We start from the raw sequence: 17,662 nt of genomic DNA, 5'->3' as shown, positions 1-17,662 counted from the left end.
TGATATGTGTGTTCAATCTATTTTTTAAAAAAGCATAACAGCAGTCACTTTATTCTTAAGTTTGTACTTTACAAAACCAAAAGGAAGAAGTCCTTGAGGGAAAGGTGTTGAGTAGGTTTTAGGAAGGAAAACGCACAAACAGAAAGAAGCTTGCTCATTGAGGGCACCAGGCAGATGCTATATCCAGGCCAGCAGAGGAAGGTCTTGCCTGTTGACTGCACATAGCTCAGCTGAGAGATCTGAGACTGTTGTTATTTGATGGATAGACCCCAACCAAGGCTTCAAAGGAAGTGAGCTTCTGACAGGCCAAGGAGGGGGCCAGCAGCAGGTGAAGCTACCCATCCAGGAGCTTCAGGATGCTCTCCCGCTCTTTCAGGGTCTTCCAGACCTGGCCCTTTTCCTTCTTTGTAGGGGTGCGCTTCTTCTGCCGAGCAGCCATGATCTTGTGAAGTCATCCATGACCTCACTGTCTGCCATGCGGGCCGGCTGCCTCAGCTCCTGCTGGCTTACCGCCTCCTTTGCCAACCTCAGCAGGTCATGCTTCTTGGTACGATTGTGTGCTCTTGTTCAGCTCAGCCTTGTGCAGCTCAGCGAGGACCTCATCCCCTGAGTCCTCAGCAGGCCTGTCCCTGGACTCCAGAAGACCGGGACAATCAGCTCCTCCTTGATGGGGCTCTCCAGGGACTTGGTGTGGGGCACCCTGAGGGGCTTGTTCTGTTTTCGGGGAGAGGTGCTTGCTCCATCAGCCCCTGATTCTTTCTCAGGCTTTTCAGAACTAGGAGAGTCCTCCATAGGGGGAATATTTTCCTCCCCCAGGGCGTACAGCAAGCACGGTGTGAGGGAACCAAAGGGACACCTATCCGAGGCTCATGCTGGGCCTCAGACTTCTAGAGCAGGGCACCCACATCTTTGGTATCCAGTTCAGTCAGCGGTTCCATGAGGCCTTTCTTCTTGTCAGCCACTGCTGCCGCTGAGTCCTGTCCTTCTACTCCTCCCGAAGACCCTCCTGGGCCCAGAACTAGGAGTAGTGTTTTCACAGTGGGGGAATCTCATCAGTTTGGCTTCATCTTCAGGAGATTTCTGGAGTTCCTCTAGGGTTCATGCCTACTCACTGGTGAAGTGGATACAGTAGGGTTCCACAGAGGCCCAGAACCTGTTGGGAGCATCATTGTTGGGGATCTGAGGCATGTCGATCGGGTCATCAGTGAATTCATATTCTTGGATCTTGAACTGAACGTTTTTGGATTTGGGTCGTCCTGAGCCAGGGCCTGGTCCACGCCCTATATTCCCTTCTAGATTCTACTTCTTGGGCTTCCCATGTGTGGGGGGAGAACCAAGCTCATGGTCTCGACCCAGCTTCAGGTCACCTTTCTTATCCTGCCAATCAGTAAGGATCTGGGTTTCAGCTTCCAGTACATGAAGTTGCCGGCTTGCAGAGGACAGCAAGGTCTCGGGCTCCAGTTCCAGAGTGTCTGGCTCCTCAATACCAATGCCATCATCTTCAGAGCGGGCCAGCACTGCCATGTACCAGGCACAAAACTTCATGTGGTCCACAGACTTGAAATTATGGAATTGCAATGGGCAGTCCTTCAACTCACTCATGGCCCAGGAGATGGATGGGATCTTGCAAAACTCCCTGGAGTTTTCTGAGGATTAAGAGGTGATGTTCCTCAAGTGTCCAGTTCAGTGCCTGGCACAGAAGTGGGCTGTGTGTTCAATCTTAATAACCACAGAGGTTAGTACCTAGTAAGGAAATCTTCCGAAGAAAGGGAAATAGAATAGAGTGTTGTTAGAAAGAGACAAAGGAAACTTGAATAGAAAAATTGCATGGAAAGGGGACAGGAGTGCTGGGTAAAGGAAGACATATGGGGAGGGACAATTAATTAACATTGAAGGCCTTTGGAAATCCAGATGGAAACTTACTACTGTAGAAGATTCCTAAAACATACACATATATGAAAGTAATTTAAATGTAGTCACCAAAAAATGGGGGAGACAACGCCAGTACGAGCAGTTGTATGCCACTTCCTATGCTAAAAATGAGTTGCATCTTGCTGAGTCATTGGCCAAAGGGGTTCAAAGGACACTTGCAAGCAACACCTGTCACCAAGGTTATTAGTTCCTACAACCTGATGGCAAAACCCTATTGCTAAACACATTTAAATTTCTTATCTGTAATGTTTTACATTTTATACCATACTTGCATGTTGATCTGTATGCTGGAACTATGCTGGGAAAATTGCCATTCAATTTTCTCTGTAAATTAGCATCAAAATAGAAATGATGACAAGTAGTAATATGCAAGCATTCAGGGTGATTACAATGTGAGTATTGTAACACTGAATGTACTGTCTTACAATACACTCATTGTCAGAGAATGAGACATTGAGTTTCCGAAACCAATTGTTAACAAAATAAACACAGAGACATATTTTCACATGATTGCTGAAAATATAATGGAGTGAGTCAGAAGAAGACTAAATGCAACAGCTGTGTTTCCAAGCTGGGAAGTTATAAACAGTTATTAATTAAATTAACAAAGCCACCATGTACTTAATGGATATTTAGTTCTCAGTTCCAAGTAAGTAAGAGGACACAGCCTGTTTAAAACTGAAACTCACATACTCTGCTCATGAGAAGCTGTTCTTTGTCATTCAAAATACAATTGGGAAAACATACAAGAAGAGGAAATGTGCATACATAATAGCAGAATCTCATACTCTTTAAATACTGACATAAGGTAAGATAGATTACAGGAGACAGGGAATCAGAAAGACAGAAATTCTAATACTGACTTGCAGAATTGTTAGGTTGGTGACAAGAGCTGTTTCAAATGCTCCCGTGTATTTAGGTGTGGGGACACCAGACCTTGAACAGAGACCCACTTCCCCTTCAGCCTGGGAGCAGGCAGCTGCTAGATAATGTTTACTGAAAACAATTCAGAGCTATAAAGCTCTTGATAGGGCTCAGATAAGGGCTCACTCACTGAAACACCATGACTTTGATACCCCCTAAGGCTAGATGTTCCTTCCTGCTCCCTGTGGTGTCTCCCCGATTCTGGGGCCGGAGATTAAACCACCAGCCAGGAGGGTGAGAAGTCTGGGAAGAATTATATGTAGATGGATGGCAGAAATCCTTAAAAAGGGAAGCGTTTTTTCTTGGTAGGCTCCTCCTAAGCTGACTTGGGAAGCATAAAGTTTTCTTAAAGCAACCGACCGGTCTCTGTGTCATCTATCCCGACCACCTCGCTACATTCTCGGATGCAGGCTGCACAGCAGGTGCGACATTTAGGCTATAGTAAAAGCTGACCCCAGAGTGACAGACATATTTCCCTGATTGGCTCTCATTTTACCTCCTCACAGGTGATCTCTAAGAACAGAAAAAAAGCATTTTCCAATCATCTCTTGGGAAGAAAACACTTAATCCTCCTCATAGTCCTTAACCATGGGTTTGCAAGATAAACTAAATTAAAATGATTGATACAAGTGAGAAGGCCCGGTCTATTAGTAAATTTAAAGTACATGGAATGTCATTAGACTTAGCTCTTACATGTACTTCTAACACTGGGACAGATCCAAACACAGCATTTCCTTGGAAGCTTCTCCTTTCACTGATATCGAACAGCCCCTCTATGTGGATGGTATTGCTGGCTGAGTACCTCCAATTGCTAGTCTCTCTTTAAGGAAAATATAGGCCTGGAACCTGAAGGTCTTGGATGGAAGTCGCCTCTGTCCAAACCCTGCATGTTAAACACAAGCTACCTACATTCGGGTTCAGATTTGCCCTTATTTCCACTGATTCCATTCTCTAAGGGAGAGATTAGAAGGCATCTAATTCATTTAATATAACTTCTTAAAGAACTCTAACCAAACACCATACCTTTTTTATGAAGGTATACACCACAGTCTAAGTTGACTTTCAGCCAGTGAAAACATTTCTCTCTGTTCCATTATTATTTCAGTTTCTCTTTTCCAGGACTCAGATGAGCTATTACCTCCAACATTATCTTTTAACCTAATGTTATTAACTCTGGGACAGACTCTCAGTCAACGACTTTTATAGTTCTTGTTTTTCCTGGTATTACTTCATATTCACATATTCATTAGAGAAAAGGAAAACATTCATGATTTCTGTATTCCCCATGACACAGAGAGGTAGTACAGACATATCATTGGAATTAATTAACTAAATTAAGACAAGTAGAGTATGATGGTGAAGGCAAGAAGACAGCAAGGTTGAGGCCAGCTTGGTCTACATAGGAAGACTTTGTCTCAGAAAGGGGGGTGAGTGTGGTAAATACATGTTAATAGAAGATGTTATAAATCTAAATCTGTTGCTGTTGCTTTTTTAACTAAACAGCTGAAGTCTTTCATGCATGCTGAGATTACTAGCACTACTATTTCTACACACAATTCCTCCATCATTATCACCCTGCCCTGAATCTTCAAATCAAACTCCATCTTACGAAGCAATGCATTCTGTGCCCTTCAAGGTTTCACAGCTTAAACTATGCATTCTTTTGATTGGTCCGAGAATTAAATGACATCACATACGTGGTTGCACAATGTAGAAAAAGTAAGCAGTAACTGAACTGGAATCTTCTTTTGTGGTGGCTAGTTTCATCGTCATGGAAGGTGCTATGCAGGTTGCTGGAGAAGATAGTGTCTCACCCAACTATAAGCCCCATGAACTATATTAACCTGTGAGAAATGCTGCAACCACTTGCATATTAGAGGTACTAACAGGAGGGAATAAACCACCCACTCTCTGATTGGATTTGAGAGTTTCTCCATAGGAAGAAATACATGCATTTCCAAAACTCACGGCATGAGAGGCCCTAGACCCTGGTAGAAGAAAAATTCTGAGAACTTTCATTTAGCTTGATTGGCCTAGTGTCAAACTATCTGCTAAGTATTTATGTTTACACTAATAGACAACAGTCTGGGACATCTTGCTGTTCTGAAATAACTGTGTATATACTGATATTGTGTTCAAATGTTTTTATATGACAAGGATTTGTTAAAAAACTTATTTTGATCAAGCTTGTCATAATTATATGAAGTCTTATACACTATAACTCTATGTTCATATTAGTCTCTCTTTTGGACTGTTTTTAGTTCATCCTAACTTGAGTAGATAATCATTTCTTTGCCATGTTTTCACGATTGAAAAGCCACTAACCAGTAAAATGACCCACAGTAAATCTCCCTAGATACTCTGCAGCCTCTTCCTCACAGATACAGCCCTGAATGTAAGAATGTCAAGAAGCACATTGGCCTGGACCCAGCAAAATGACTTTTATTGCAACATATCAACCCAGGATCCTTCTGCTTCTTACATAGTGAATGCCAAGAGTATGAAGTCAAGCAAATTCATAGAATTGAAATTTTTAACCACTTCAAAGATTACTAAATTCAACCTTTCTATGTCACAAATAACTGAAGAGGTACCAAAAACTTAAGTGATTTAAAGACCCCAATGCACTGCAATGATAAAATAATACTTCAGACTTGCAATCAGCTCCCAAGTCAGTGTACTTTCTACCTTTGAAAACCACCACAAAATGTCCCCTTTATTATATTTATTTGTGTCTATAGGTTCTTTTTTTATAAATTTCTTTGTAGGATTTTCTTATTAACTTCCTTCTAAATAATTTCTCTAAAAGTGTTTGAGAATCATTTCAGTTATTCAAATGTACACCCAACCATGCTGGCTTCATAATTAAGTATTTATTGAGGGTCTTCTCTCCACAATTGGTACTCAATGTTCAAAATTAAATATACATAGAAAATACACACATATGTCTTGTATAAACCCTCTCTCCAGTATGACAGAGTCAAGAAGAAGAAACAATCCCAGGAGGGACCTTGGTTTCAGAGAGGATAGAAACTATGTTTCACAATTACATGAGTCTTCTGACTCCAGGCTATTTAAAGAACTGATATAAGATGCTCATATTGGGCGAGGCGGTGGTGGCACACGCCTTTAATCCCAGCGCTCGGGAGGCAGAGGCAGGCGGATCTCTGTAAGTTCGAGGCTGGCCTGGACCGACAGCCTCCAAAACAATACAGAGAAACCCTGTCTGGTAAAAACCAAAAAAAAAAAAAAAAAAGATGCTCACATTGTTTCAATAAACTGAGGCCAAAAGAATGGTGGATGGTGGACATTGCATGAAGACATTGGATGCTGAGCAATCTGTAGTTGCCTAGAATAGATGATTATGATCAGAATACTACAGACTATTTATGTGTGTCACAGGAAAATGAAAGTACCTCAGCCAAAGTTTATCAATAAGTTAAACATACCACATTATTAGAAAGAAGAAATATGTGGTTATTACAAGAGATGAAAAAATTAAAGGTATTGTCAAAGCTTGAAAGTCTCTCATGTTTAAAATTATAAAGATAACTCAACAATATACCAAAAATAAAGTATTACATTCACCATGATAAATGGTTTTTACATAAAGAGCTACTTAATGGCTAAAGACTGAAAGCAACCATCCTAAGATCAAAAAGTCGACAAAGATTCCTACTTTCACTGTTATTCTTCAGCATTACTCGAGGCATTCCAATTGAACAACCAGCACCATACACCATTAAAATCAACCCCAAATTCATCAGCAACCTAAATATAAGAGCCAAAACTCTTGAAGCATACAAAGAGGAAATTCTTCTGACCATTGCTAAAGCAAGAAATTCTTAGACCACTAAAAGCAAAAGCAAGAAAAGAAAAAGCTAAAAGCCAACCTGGAGTTCATCAAGTTAAAAACTTTTGTTCACCTGAGGATATTACTAAGAAGATGAAGGAATAGCCTTGTAGGAAAGTATTAATATGTAAAACTCTCAAGAAATTAAAATTTAATAAATAAAATAGTATTAAAATTATTATAATAATTCAGTCCTTAAAAGGGAAGAGAATATGTGGTTCTCAGGATCTTGATCAAAAAACTGTAGACAAGACCTCCTGCTGATAAGATCACCATGTATTACCTTTATGAGATCACAGACATAAAACTCACGATGCTGAACATGACCTTTGAGTGAATGTGTGCTAAGTTGTTCAAAGAGCTGCAAATAACCCATATTGTGCCTGTTTCATCTTATGTAATATGCAAAATAGTTTTCCCAAAGAGATTTTAAATTCATTAGATATGAATCAGTCATAATTATTGACTCCATTTAATTCCACCAAAAGGATTCGTTCACAGATTGTTTTGCCCTCTTCTTTTTTTTCTAGCTGACTATGAAGCTTCATTTGTAAATGGAAGGTATACTCTAGATATTTAAAAATAGGTCATGACTGCTCGCTACCTATCAGAATGAATGCACCTTCAGTCTCCCTGTAGGAATCTCTGAATGGTGAGTCTTTTGGAAGAGGAGCCAATCCTGCTTTCTCTATTCTCTCTCTGCCCCCTCTCATCAACATTGAGCATCTTTGCCCCTTCTGAATTCAAAAGATAGTTTGTCTCACTGTAGGGAGTCTGTACTTCAGGAAGTAAACTGTTAAGAAATAGTTTTAACAATAAAAAGGAGTGACCATCATATGGTATAAAATGCCAATGCCACACTGCATCAGAAAGGGTTCAATGGTTAGGTACCAATAAAAGGAAACAAGCAAACACTTTTTCACTCGGCTGCCACCCTTACTGAAATTCTTCATTCATATCTGTGAGGAGGAAGCTTGCACTGGCTTTTAAATTTTCAAATTAAACCTCATTCAGAAGTACTATATCTGACTTATTAATATTAATCAAGAAAACAACCCACCTATAATATAAAATGGACTTGTATGTTATTTCAATTGAATATCCAAAAACTACTTCTAAAATAAGCAACCAGTAAAGTGAATCTTTCGCCTATGAATGTTATAGGCTCTGTTAGAAAGAAAAGCATCCCTAGTTACTTTTCCACAGAAGCAAATGCCTAAAACACTCTGATGTCTTAACATGGTGGAGCGTAAATTCCTGAGTGGTTTCTGAGCAACTGGAATCACAGTGATGACTGCTTTGCTGTTCTGTATAAGCCAGTCTGGCCTCCAACTCCTGATCCTCCTGCCTCAGTCTCCCTACTCTTGTGGTTACAAGCATGGTCATGGCATGCAGCAGCAGTACTGTGATAACATTTATTTGTGCTCTAACAAAGCTTGCTTGGTGATCAGAGTGCAGAGCTAGCCACTGGCCATTAGGGTATGGTGGATCCTACCTTTGTTCCCAGCACTTGGGATCTCATGCCTTTAACCCCAGCCCTAGGGAGGAGGAAACAGGAAGTGATATGGCTGGGCAGAGAGAGGAATATAAGGTAGGCAGAGACAGGAGCTCCCCACCTTTCAGCCTGAGGATTTTCTAGAGGAAAAAACTCTAGTGCTTCTCTGATCATTCAGCTTTCACCCCCCAATATCTGACTCTGGGTTTTTATTATTAAGACCAATTAGAATTCATGCTACACAGTGCTATAGCACTGAGAGTCTGGTGAATCTGGGTTATTGAGTAAGGATCAGCAGGTGCATCACCATATAGAGCTGGTGGGCCAGTATCAGCTATCTGTGGTGCAAAGTCACTTGCCTGCACCTACTAAGCCAACAGGATGAAATTGTAATTCAAGAGTCACACATGTGTCTAGTATGTGCAAAGCTCTGTGTTAGGTCCCAGCACCAGAAAAGATAAAAGGAGCAGTACCAGAAGTAATCTACTCAGAGCCCATGCTTTGCTACCTTAGGTGAATATAGATTAAGTGTATTAATATATTAAAGAAAATACCTAGCAGCTGCCATAGGATTTCTATGATGTCTTAAAGTTAATATGCAAAGAAGTATGTATATGTACCTTCACTGTTTCATAATAAAAAGAATATAACAAAATGTGTATGTGTCTGCTTATTCATACAAATGACATGCAGAAAGGATAAACCAAAGAGTTGTGTGAGTGATTAGCTAAAGGAAGAGATGGAACTGAGTGAAAAATAATGTTTACACAGCCTACTAAACAAATAGAATAGGATTCTAATGTATACAAAATGTATCACAAACTTTAGCCATTGAACTCAAATTTATTTCAAATAAATCTCATGGTGACACTGAAGGAGGTGGTAAGAAACGGATGAATAATCTTGAACAATATCTGTAAGACAGTGGTCAATAAATTAAATAGAACCCCCCAAATTGAATAATTACCCATACCTTCACACTGGTGGTATTAAATAAGAGTGTTGAGGACAGAGAGGCATCTCTTCCTCAGAATTAAATGACAATTAATAGCTGGTAGAGATGGGACTGTAATAATAACAGAACATCTGTGATGAATTATAGCAGTTCTTTAAGACAGACATTATTGACAGAGCTAAAATTGGTGTGGGGAAAATGAAGTCTGAAATGGATTACTTGAGCAATCTGAAATTACAAAGTCTTAGAATTCTTACTGCATATGAAGACTAATACAATTATTTGGAACTATCAAAGTTTTTACGTAAATTTCATTTAAATTAAAAACAATCTTATCTTACATACCCATCCCAGGTCCCTCTTCCTCCCATCCTCCCATGCTTCCCACCAACCTTCCCATCACAACCCCCATCGAATCCCCAGGGAGGGTGAGGCCTACCATGGGGATCATCAAAGTCTGACACATCATTTTGGGCAGGGCCTAGGCCCTCCCCCTGAGAGAGTATCCCTCCACAGTGAATGGACTGCCAAAGCCCATTCATGCACTATGGATAAATACTGGTTTCACTGCCGGAGACCCCATAGATTGCTCAGGCCTCCCAACTAACACCATGTTCAGGGTGCCTGGTTCTGAGCTGTGCTGGTTCCCCAGTTGTCAGATTGGGGTCTGTGAACTTCCACTTGCTCAGGTCAGCTGTTTCTGTGGGTTTCACCAGCAGAGTCTTGACCCCTTGCTCATCACTCCTCCCCCTCTACAACGGGATTCCAGGAGTCTGGCTCAGTGCTTGACTGTGAATCTCTGCTTCTGTTTCCATCAGCTACTGGATGAAGGCTCTATAATGGCATTTAAGGTAGTCATCAATCTCATTATAGGGGAAGAGCATTTAAGGTAGCCTCTCCATTATTGCTTAGGTTCTTAGAACCATCAAAGTTTCTATCACTAAATAAAAGGACAGATTTCTTATACTCCCTGACGTGATGAACTGAGAAGTGTATGAAACCCCAGTGCTGCTTAACCAATTTCTGACCGCAGCTCACAGTGAGGATTCAAAACCCCAAACATTAAGGGCATACTACACACCCACAAGCTCAATGTCATACAACATGACAAGGGTCCTACATAGGGAAGCATAAAGAATCAAAGCAGTTCACTCCAGTAAGTGATCCTGGACGTGTGTCAGGAGACAATTCACAGTGTATGAACACAATCATAAATTAGTCACTAATATTAGACCAATGGGAACCTTTTGGTGCCTGCACTAAACACCATAATGGTCCTTCAGTTTTACACATTCCTTACATGTTCCTCACATGAGGGACAGATATAATCAGCTGGAAGGTGTTAATAATGACCTTTGAGTCTGCAATGGTGCACAAGTGTCCTTAAAGCAATCTACCAAAGCACTGTCCCTTGGTGGCAATTAACCAAAAGGGAGTCCAGACTAGAGTTCTCTGAGTTCCTCTGTCTTCTGTCTTCTGTCTGCTGTATGAATTCATGTCTGCCTGAAGGCTGTACTGTGAATCTCTCCCTGTATGTAAGTGTATATGATAGAGTATGTCCCTGTGTGTCTCTGTCTGTATGTCTGTCTCTAACAAAGGTCTTTGCTCTCCCTATTGAACACAGAAAGCATCAGATGCATGGAGGACTGAGGGATAGTTTACAGAAATCTTTTTATTTGTCTTTTTTTCCTATTTTTAAATTTGAATTATAAACGAGGTTGCTTCATATGTCAATCCCAGCTACCTCTCCCTCCCCTTTTTCCATACCCTCCCACCTATCCACCATCCCCTCCTCTCTCAATCCCCACTCCTTTTCCCAAGGAGGGTGAGGCCCTCCATGGGAGGTGTCCAAAGTCTGTCATTTCATCCAGGGCAGGGCCTAGGCCTTCCCCCATTTGTCCAAGCTGAGAGAGCATCCCTCGTTGTGGGTTGGGCACCCAAAGTCCATTTGTATGCCAAGGATAAATACTGATCCTACCCAAGGCCCCGTAGATTGCCTAAGCCTCCTCACTGACACCCACATTTAGCGGGTCTGGATCAGTCCCATTCTGGATCAAGATCTCTCCCTTTTTCAGGTCAGCTGTTTCTGTGGGTTAAACAAGCCCAGTCTTGACCCCTATGCTCATCACTCCTCCCTCTCTGTCACTGTGTTCCTTGATACAGAAATCTTTAACAAAATTTCATCGGGGGTTAAGTATCTGACTCCAACTGACCACACCTGGCCCAGATTACAAACATCATTGTTTATCAAGCAATATCCAAATGTTGTGTACACTTATGGCTAATACTCATTTTATAGGATTGCTTTCAACTTACATTTTTGCTCTTTTCAGCAAATAATGCACATGCATTACTTCCTGAATGGAAGAATACATAATATAATACAGTTCTGTGTCTGTTAGGCTGTAAAGGTTGGTTACGTGACAAATCCAAGGCAAACATGGTTGGTTGTTGCCTTGTTCTCTTAAAGTCAGATTAAACAAACAGACTGAGCTCACAGTAGGATAGCAGTCCTACATTTTAAGTGACCTCAAGTTGTGTTCTAAACTGACTGTGAGGCCCAGCAAAAGTTCCAGTCTCTTAGAATGTCAGAGACATTTTCATACTGTTGCATTGCCACATTTTGACTTACCAAGGTTATACACAATGCTAACACACAGGAAAAGACTTTGTGACTCTTGGATGGTCATTGTCTAAAGAGCTAGGTAACATTAATAATGAGAGTAGTAACAGTCTGGAAATTCCAGAGCCTTTTTCATTTCCTTGTGAGGGAAAGCACTTTGCTTAGGAATATTAGTAATTCAATACAGAGGACAAGACTTAGGATGATCACATCTCACACTCCTAACATGCGGTTAGGGAAACAATACTAATAGGCAGTTAGGGAAACAATATTAATAAGCAACTTATAATTTTTAAAGTACACTTGCTTTAAACTGGGAAGCAATAGCACATGGACTACCCTCATTGTAAAGCCCGAAGAGTGTACCTTCTCAAGTTCATAGATCTTGCTACTCATCTGAAGCAGCTGCATTTGTTATCGTGGAATATATCCTCTAATAGGTTCAGCTGGCCCTAGTTTCCTCTGGCCTTCCATTGTCTCACCTCATCTATTCCTAGTACCTTTATTTATTTTCTGGCATTTTAAATTATAGACATAAACTTGATTCATCTCTTCATCATAGGTCATTTGTCAAATGGCCATTGTAAAATCTAGAGAGCACAATTTGCTGTTTTGTGTGTAAATAATTTGAACATTGTTTCCATCACCTGATATTCATCAACCATGATTCACCACCCAGCTGAACTTCCTTTCTCTGCATCCTTAACATTATCCTATTACATGACTGAATTCTCCATCGGTACTATCCATGACATTTGTGAATATGAATTAAAGGATTAGAAATTTTAAAAGAACATTTTAAGGAACTATTTAGATATAATATAGTCTTTATTGGCTGCAGCTTTCTGTTTCTTTGCCTATGATTACTTAGGGATGTTCACTAACCTACAAACTACTTCCTGGGCAACTTCTAAAAAGATTATTATATTAATTAATACTCGGCTCTTGCCAGGAAAATGCAGTGATCACGACCACAACTGAAACTTCCAGACAAGTTACAACCTTTCTAAGAATGTTTCCTTATAGGTAAAATGAGAACAATTCCAATATAGAATTCATAAAATTGATATTGGAAAAATGTAGATAACTCTATTTAAAGTCTTTGGCCCAAATAGTAATAAGTATTCATTGTAAGTATTCAAGCATCTTTACTGGCCTACCTTTGTGGTTCTGACAGGACAAGCCCTCAGCTGCAGCCACTAAGAGCACCACCTGTACACATTCACTATGTTTCCTTTTAAAAGAGCCCTGTCCACCTCCTATCTCCCCTCTCAATCTCCCTCTATCTGCCTCTTCCCTTCTCTCTCTCTCTCTCTCTCTCTCTCTCTCTCTCTCTCTCTCTCTCTCTCTCTCTCTCTCTCTCTCTCTTCCTCCCTCCCTCCCCCTCTCTCCTCTCCCTCACTGGTTCTGTCCATGGAGGTCAGGCTCCTGCCTCCCCTTTTCTCCTTTTATGATCCCTTTTCCTAATTAAAAAAAAAAGTACCTCCAATTGAACTCTGTTGTATGCCCCTATTTTCTCTTGTGCTCCCCCCTTTTTAAAAAATTACAACTCATTATTATCATGGAAATTACAGTATCAAAGATGAACAAATTACCAACAACTACCCATGATAGCAATGTGCAACTATGCCACAGGATTATGTCTCTGAACTTTTGTCTCTATGCTACCTGTGGTGTCTCACCCCCAGTTCCCACACCTCTTCTCTATAAACATATGTAGAGATAGTCCAACTTCTCTCTTCTATAAGAGAGCTTAAAATACACATGTGGATATTAGACATAAGGCAAAGGATTAACAGCCTATAATCCACACCCCCAGAGAAGCTAGGAAACAAGGAGGACCCTAAGAGAGTCATACATAGTCCCCCAGAGAATGGGAAAGGGACAAGATCTCCTGAGTACATGGGAGCATGGGAGAAGGGGGGAGGGAGGGAGGAGAAAAGGGAGGGGAAAAGAACAGTGGTGGGAGGAAAACATGAGGGATCAGGTAGATTGAGTAGGGGGAAGAACAGATGAGAGCAAAAAAAAAGATACCTAAATAGAGGGAGCCATTATAGGTTTAAAGAGAAATCTGGCACTAGGGAAATGTACAGAGATCGACAAGGATGAAACCAACTAAGAATCTAAGCATGAGTGGGGAGGCTGCCTTAAATGCTCTTCCCCAATAATGAGATTGCTGACTACCTGTATGCCATCACAGAGCCTTCTTCATCTAGTAGCTGGTGGAAGCAGAAGCAGAGCCACAGCTAAACACTGAGCTTAATTTCTGGAATCCAGTTGCAGAGAAGGAGGAGTGATGAGCAAAGGGGTCAAGACCAGGCTGGGGAAATCCACAGAAACAGCTGACCTGAGCAAGCTGAAGTTCATGGACTCCAGTCTTACACCTGGGTTCCCCTGAGCCAGTTCCCCTGAAAATGGGTGTCAGTTGGAAGTCCTGGGCAGTCTATGGGGCCTCTGGCAGTGGAACCAGTGTTTATCCCTAGTGCATGAACAGGTTTGGAGGGCCCATTCCCCATAGAGGGATACTCTCTCAGCCTAGATACAAAGGGGAAGGCCTAGGCCCTGCCCCAAATGATGTGACAGACTTTGATGGTCCCCCATGGAAGGTCTCTCCCTCCCTGGGGAGTGAATAGGAGTGTGATGGGGGGTGTCTTTTGGCACATGGGAAGGAGAAGGAACTTGGATTGATATGTAAAATAAGATTGTTTCCAAATTAAATAAAACATACAACAAAAAATTACACACCATGCACTCATGTCATCAGCTCTACTGAAATGATTGCCAGTCTTTCGTAAAAGAAAATGGTGTCATTCCTACTTGAGAGATGCCCAAGAGAGACTCAATGAAATAAATGAGTTAGTGGGTACAGAAGGAAAGATTGTCATGGCGTTCTTTAACATACGATGTCTAGAAAGCAAATCATGAAGCTTAGGGAAGCACGCCAAGGGTGTTTATTCCTACACTGGTATAGAAACCTATGAATGCCAGGCCAGATGCTGACAGGTGCACTCACTTTACAATGGACTTTCCGTAATCTATATGCATCGCTCACAAGTGAAGGTTAACCAGCTGAAAACCTCCCTTTATTTTAGTGTTTAAATAATGATGAGACACACTCTCTTTGGAAATTCTGTCTTCTAGTATGTGAAGTGAATGTCAGTGGTAAAGCATTTCCTTAATATGTATAAAGTTGCACGTTACAAACACGACAATAATAGGATAGATTAGATTAAATAGGACTGGGCAGGACAGGATGTGTCTGGAAGTGATCATCTGGGACAAAAACAACACGGTGGGTCAAAATAATACAGTGGAAACTAAATAAACTAATGGCTTTGAGGGTCGTCTACGACATTCAGCCCCAGTGTAGTCGTTAACGTATTCTCAACTAAGAAAGAGGGAAGAGTGCCAAGCGACTGTATTTGATGGCTGCAGCATTCCTTTGCCTCTGATTATCACATTTGCACTTCCAGAGTTTTCAACTACAGAAGGGGGGGAGGGGGCGTGGCAAAAGAAAATCATGTTGACAGTTCCAGGATTAGCCACAAGGGGGAGGAATTGTATCATGCATAGAATGGCAAGTCCCCTGAAATAATGAGACTCATGCGAGAGAACAAAAATTGAGTCAGTAACAACATTCAATCTGTATTAGAAGATTAAATGTATATTTTATATCCTTATCCCCAGAGCCAGAGAAGATTCACATAAAATTGGTCATCAAATGTAAAAAAGTCGTGGATATAATTAGAAAACACTCAAGCTTTGCGATGCTTTATTTCTGCGCTGACAACTTCTGTTTTAAAAGTTGGGCTTAACTGTAAATATTTATGGCTATACTGAAATAGTGTGGCATTTCAATGCATGTACAGTCCCCATAAAGTTGGGGTGTTGGCATATCTATAGCTAAAAGTTATTACCAAAAAAAAAAACATGTTTCAGAAAAATTTTACTAAAAATTCACCCTTCACCTAATCGATGTTATTGACTTAAGATTCAAAAAAATCACTGTGGGGAATTCGTGGGTAGATCTGGATACGTCTTGGTTTCTGTGATAGATTCTGCTGGGGGGGGAAGGCAATTTATGGAGGAAAGGGCCTCATTACAAGTCACATTCTGTCACTGAAGGAAATCAGGCAGATATTTTGCAAAATCCTAAAGCAAAACCCACTCACTTGAAAGTGCATGCTTAACTTTTTTTATGCCTCCAGAACTCTTTGTTCTTGGTATGTCATTAAGTGCCAACACTTCAGATTCTGTGATCATCCATAAAGTCAAAACCAGAGAGAAGAAAGACGAGTGAAAATTTTTGGAATGACCTAAGCCCTCAATTCCCTACTTACTAAAGTGAGAGCTTGTTGTCTACTTTGGAAGGGATTTGTTATAAAAACCCTGAGTACAATGGCCACCACCATCAGCTGGACTGGCCAGGCAAGAAACCTGAGACCCCTAAGCCAACTCAGCACCTGTGCCAAACAGACAAGTGGGTCTGGAGAAACCCTGTACCTAACCAACAGGTTATGTTTAAATTCACAATCATCAACCCTGAGCAAACTCAAGTCGGTGGGGATTTGTACTCAAAGTAGTTCCTTTCCCTGCCCAACACAAACACTACAGAACTTCACTTTTCTCACAAATTCCAACATTTCTCCCCCTAGAGTTTCCGCTGCTTATTTTATCCCTGGCTCACAGGTTAGACCAGCAGTTTCCAAGTTTTACAAACATCCAGTCCACTAAAGAGTCTGGGTCCATCGAATGCTGGGTGATCTGGGGTCCTTCCTTCTTTAGGGAAATAAATGTTTGTCCTCTGATCCAAAGTCAAACCCCGTTGTCTTTGCTGGACACACACACACACACACACACACACACACACACACACACACACACACACACCGCTTTTTCCTAGACTGTGTCCTCTTCTTGCCAAGAAGGTGCTTTTTTCTACCCTAGCCGTTCTCATTAAATATCTGCCTCCAAACAAACCCCTTTTCCTGTTCCCACATCTGACTTTAATGATGACTCCATTGCTCTGGTTCTTCTTGCAATGAGGTTAGAGGAGAGACGCTAATTTTGTGAGGTATTTGATGTCTTTGACGCAGTCATAGTCACTGAAGAGCCTCCAGTCCTGACACACGCTACTGGCAGCTTTCCTTACAGAAGCTTCTCTGTGCAGTGAATGAATGTCAGTGGATGCTGAACCCTACAGCTGCTCCGGGTGTTGGAGTGCTCAGCCCCAAGAGTCGGTTATGCCTCTCCATCTAAGACTCAGGGAACACCATGGATGGGGGTGGGGTGGGGCAGAAAGAATGTAAGAGCACCAAGATGCTGAAAGCTAGGAGATGCTATCTTCTGAACCTGACACAGCCACTGCGATCCTTATCCCACAGCATCCACGGGCCTGTTATAAAGAACCATGAGCCATGAGCAGGAGGGACTCGCAGGGCCTCATCCTTCTCAGTGAAACTGCTGGTTCCTGGTAGATTCTGGAGACTTTGAGCATCCCTCAAGGGAAGCTGCACCCTCCCTGGGGAGTGGATGTGGGGGTTGGATAGAGGGCTGGTGGGGAGAATAGGAGGAAGGGAGGGAGAGGGAACTAGGATTCTCAAGTAAAATAAGACTGTTTTTAATTTAAATAAAAATTTATTTTAAAAAACTAGAGAAAAAGACTTGTATGGAAGAAAAGTGTTGAGGGTCTTGTGAGAGTATCCAGAATGCATTATATACAGATGTAAAATAAAAATATATTAAAATAAAATTCTTTAGACATGTTTCTTAATATATCCTTCATTATGAAAGAAAAGTTTTCATTAGAATGCACTTTTTCTTAAAAACATCAAAAAGTGCTTTAACTGGTGATGTCATGATTTTTAAAAATTATTTGAG

General features: G+C 41.2%; 1 pseudogene; it reads right to left on the bottom strand.

The window, feature by feature from the left end:
* Positions 1 to 334: 334 nt before the first annotated feature.
* LOC101839445 lies at positions 335 to 1,611 on the bottom strand (annotated as a pseudogene).
* Positions 1,612 to 17,662: the final 16,051 nt, after the last annotated feature.

The sequence above is a fragment of the Mesocricetus auratus genome, unplaced genomic scaffold (assembly GCF_017639785.1).
Source record: "Mesocricetus auratus isolate SY011 unplaced genomic scaffold, BCM_Maur_2.0 Super-Scaffold_6730, whole genome shotgun sequence".
Lineage (NCBI taxonomy): Eukaryota > Metazoa > Chordata > Mammalia > Rodentia > Cricetidae > Mesocricetus > Mesocricetus auratus.
Note: the sequence above shows the minus strand (reverse complement) of the source record. Positions and strands in the feature narration are given on the sequence as shown.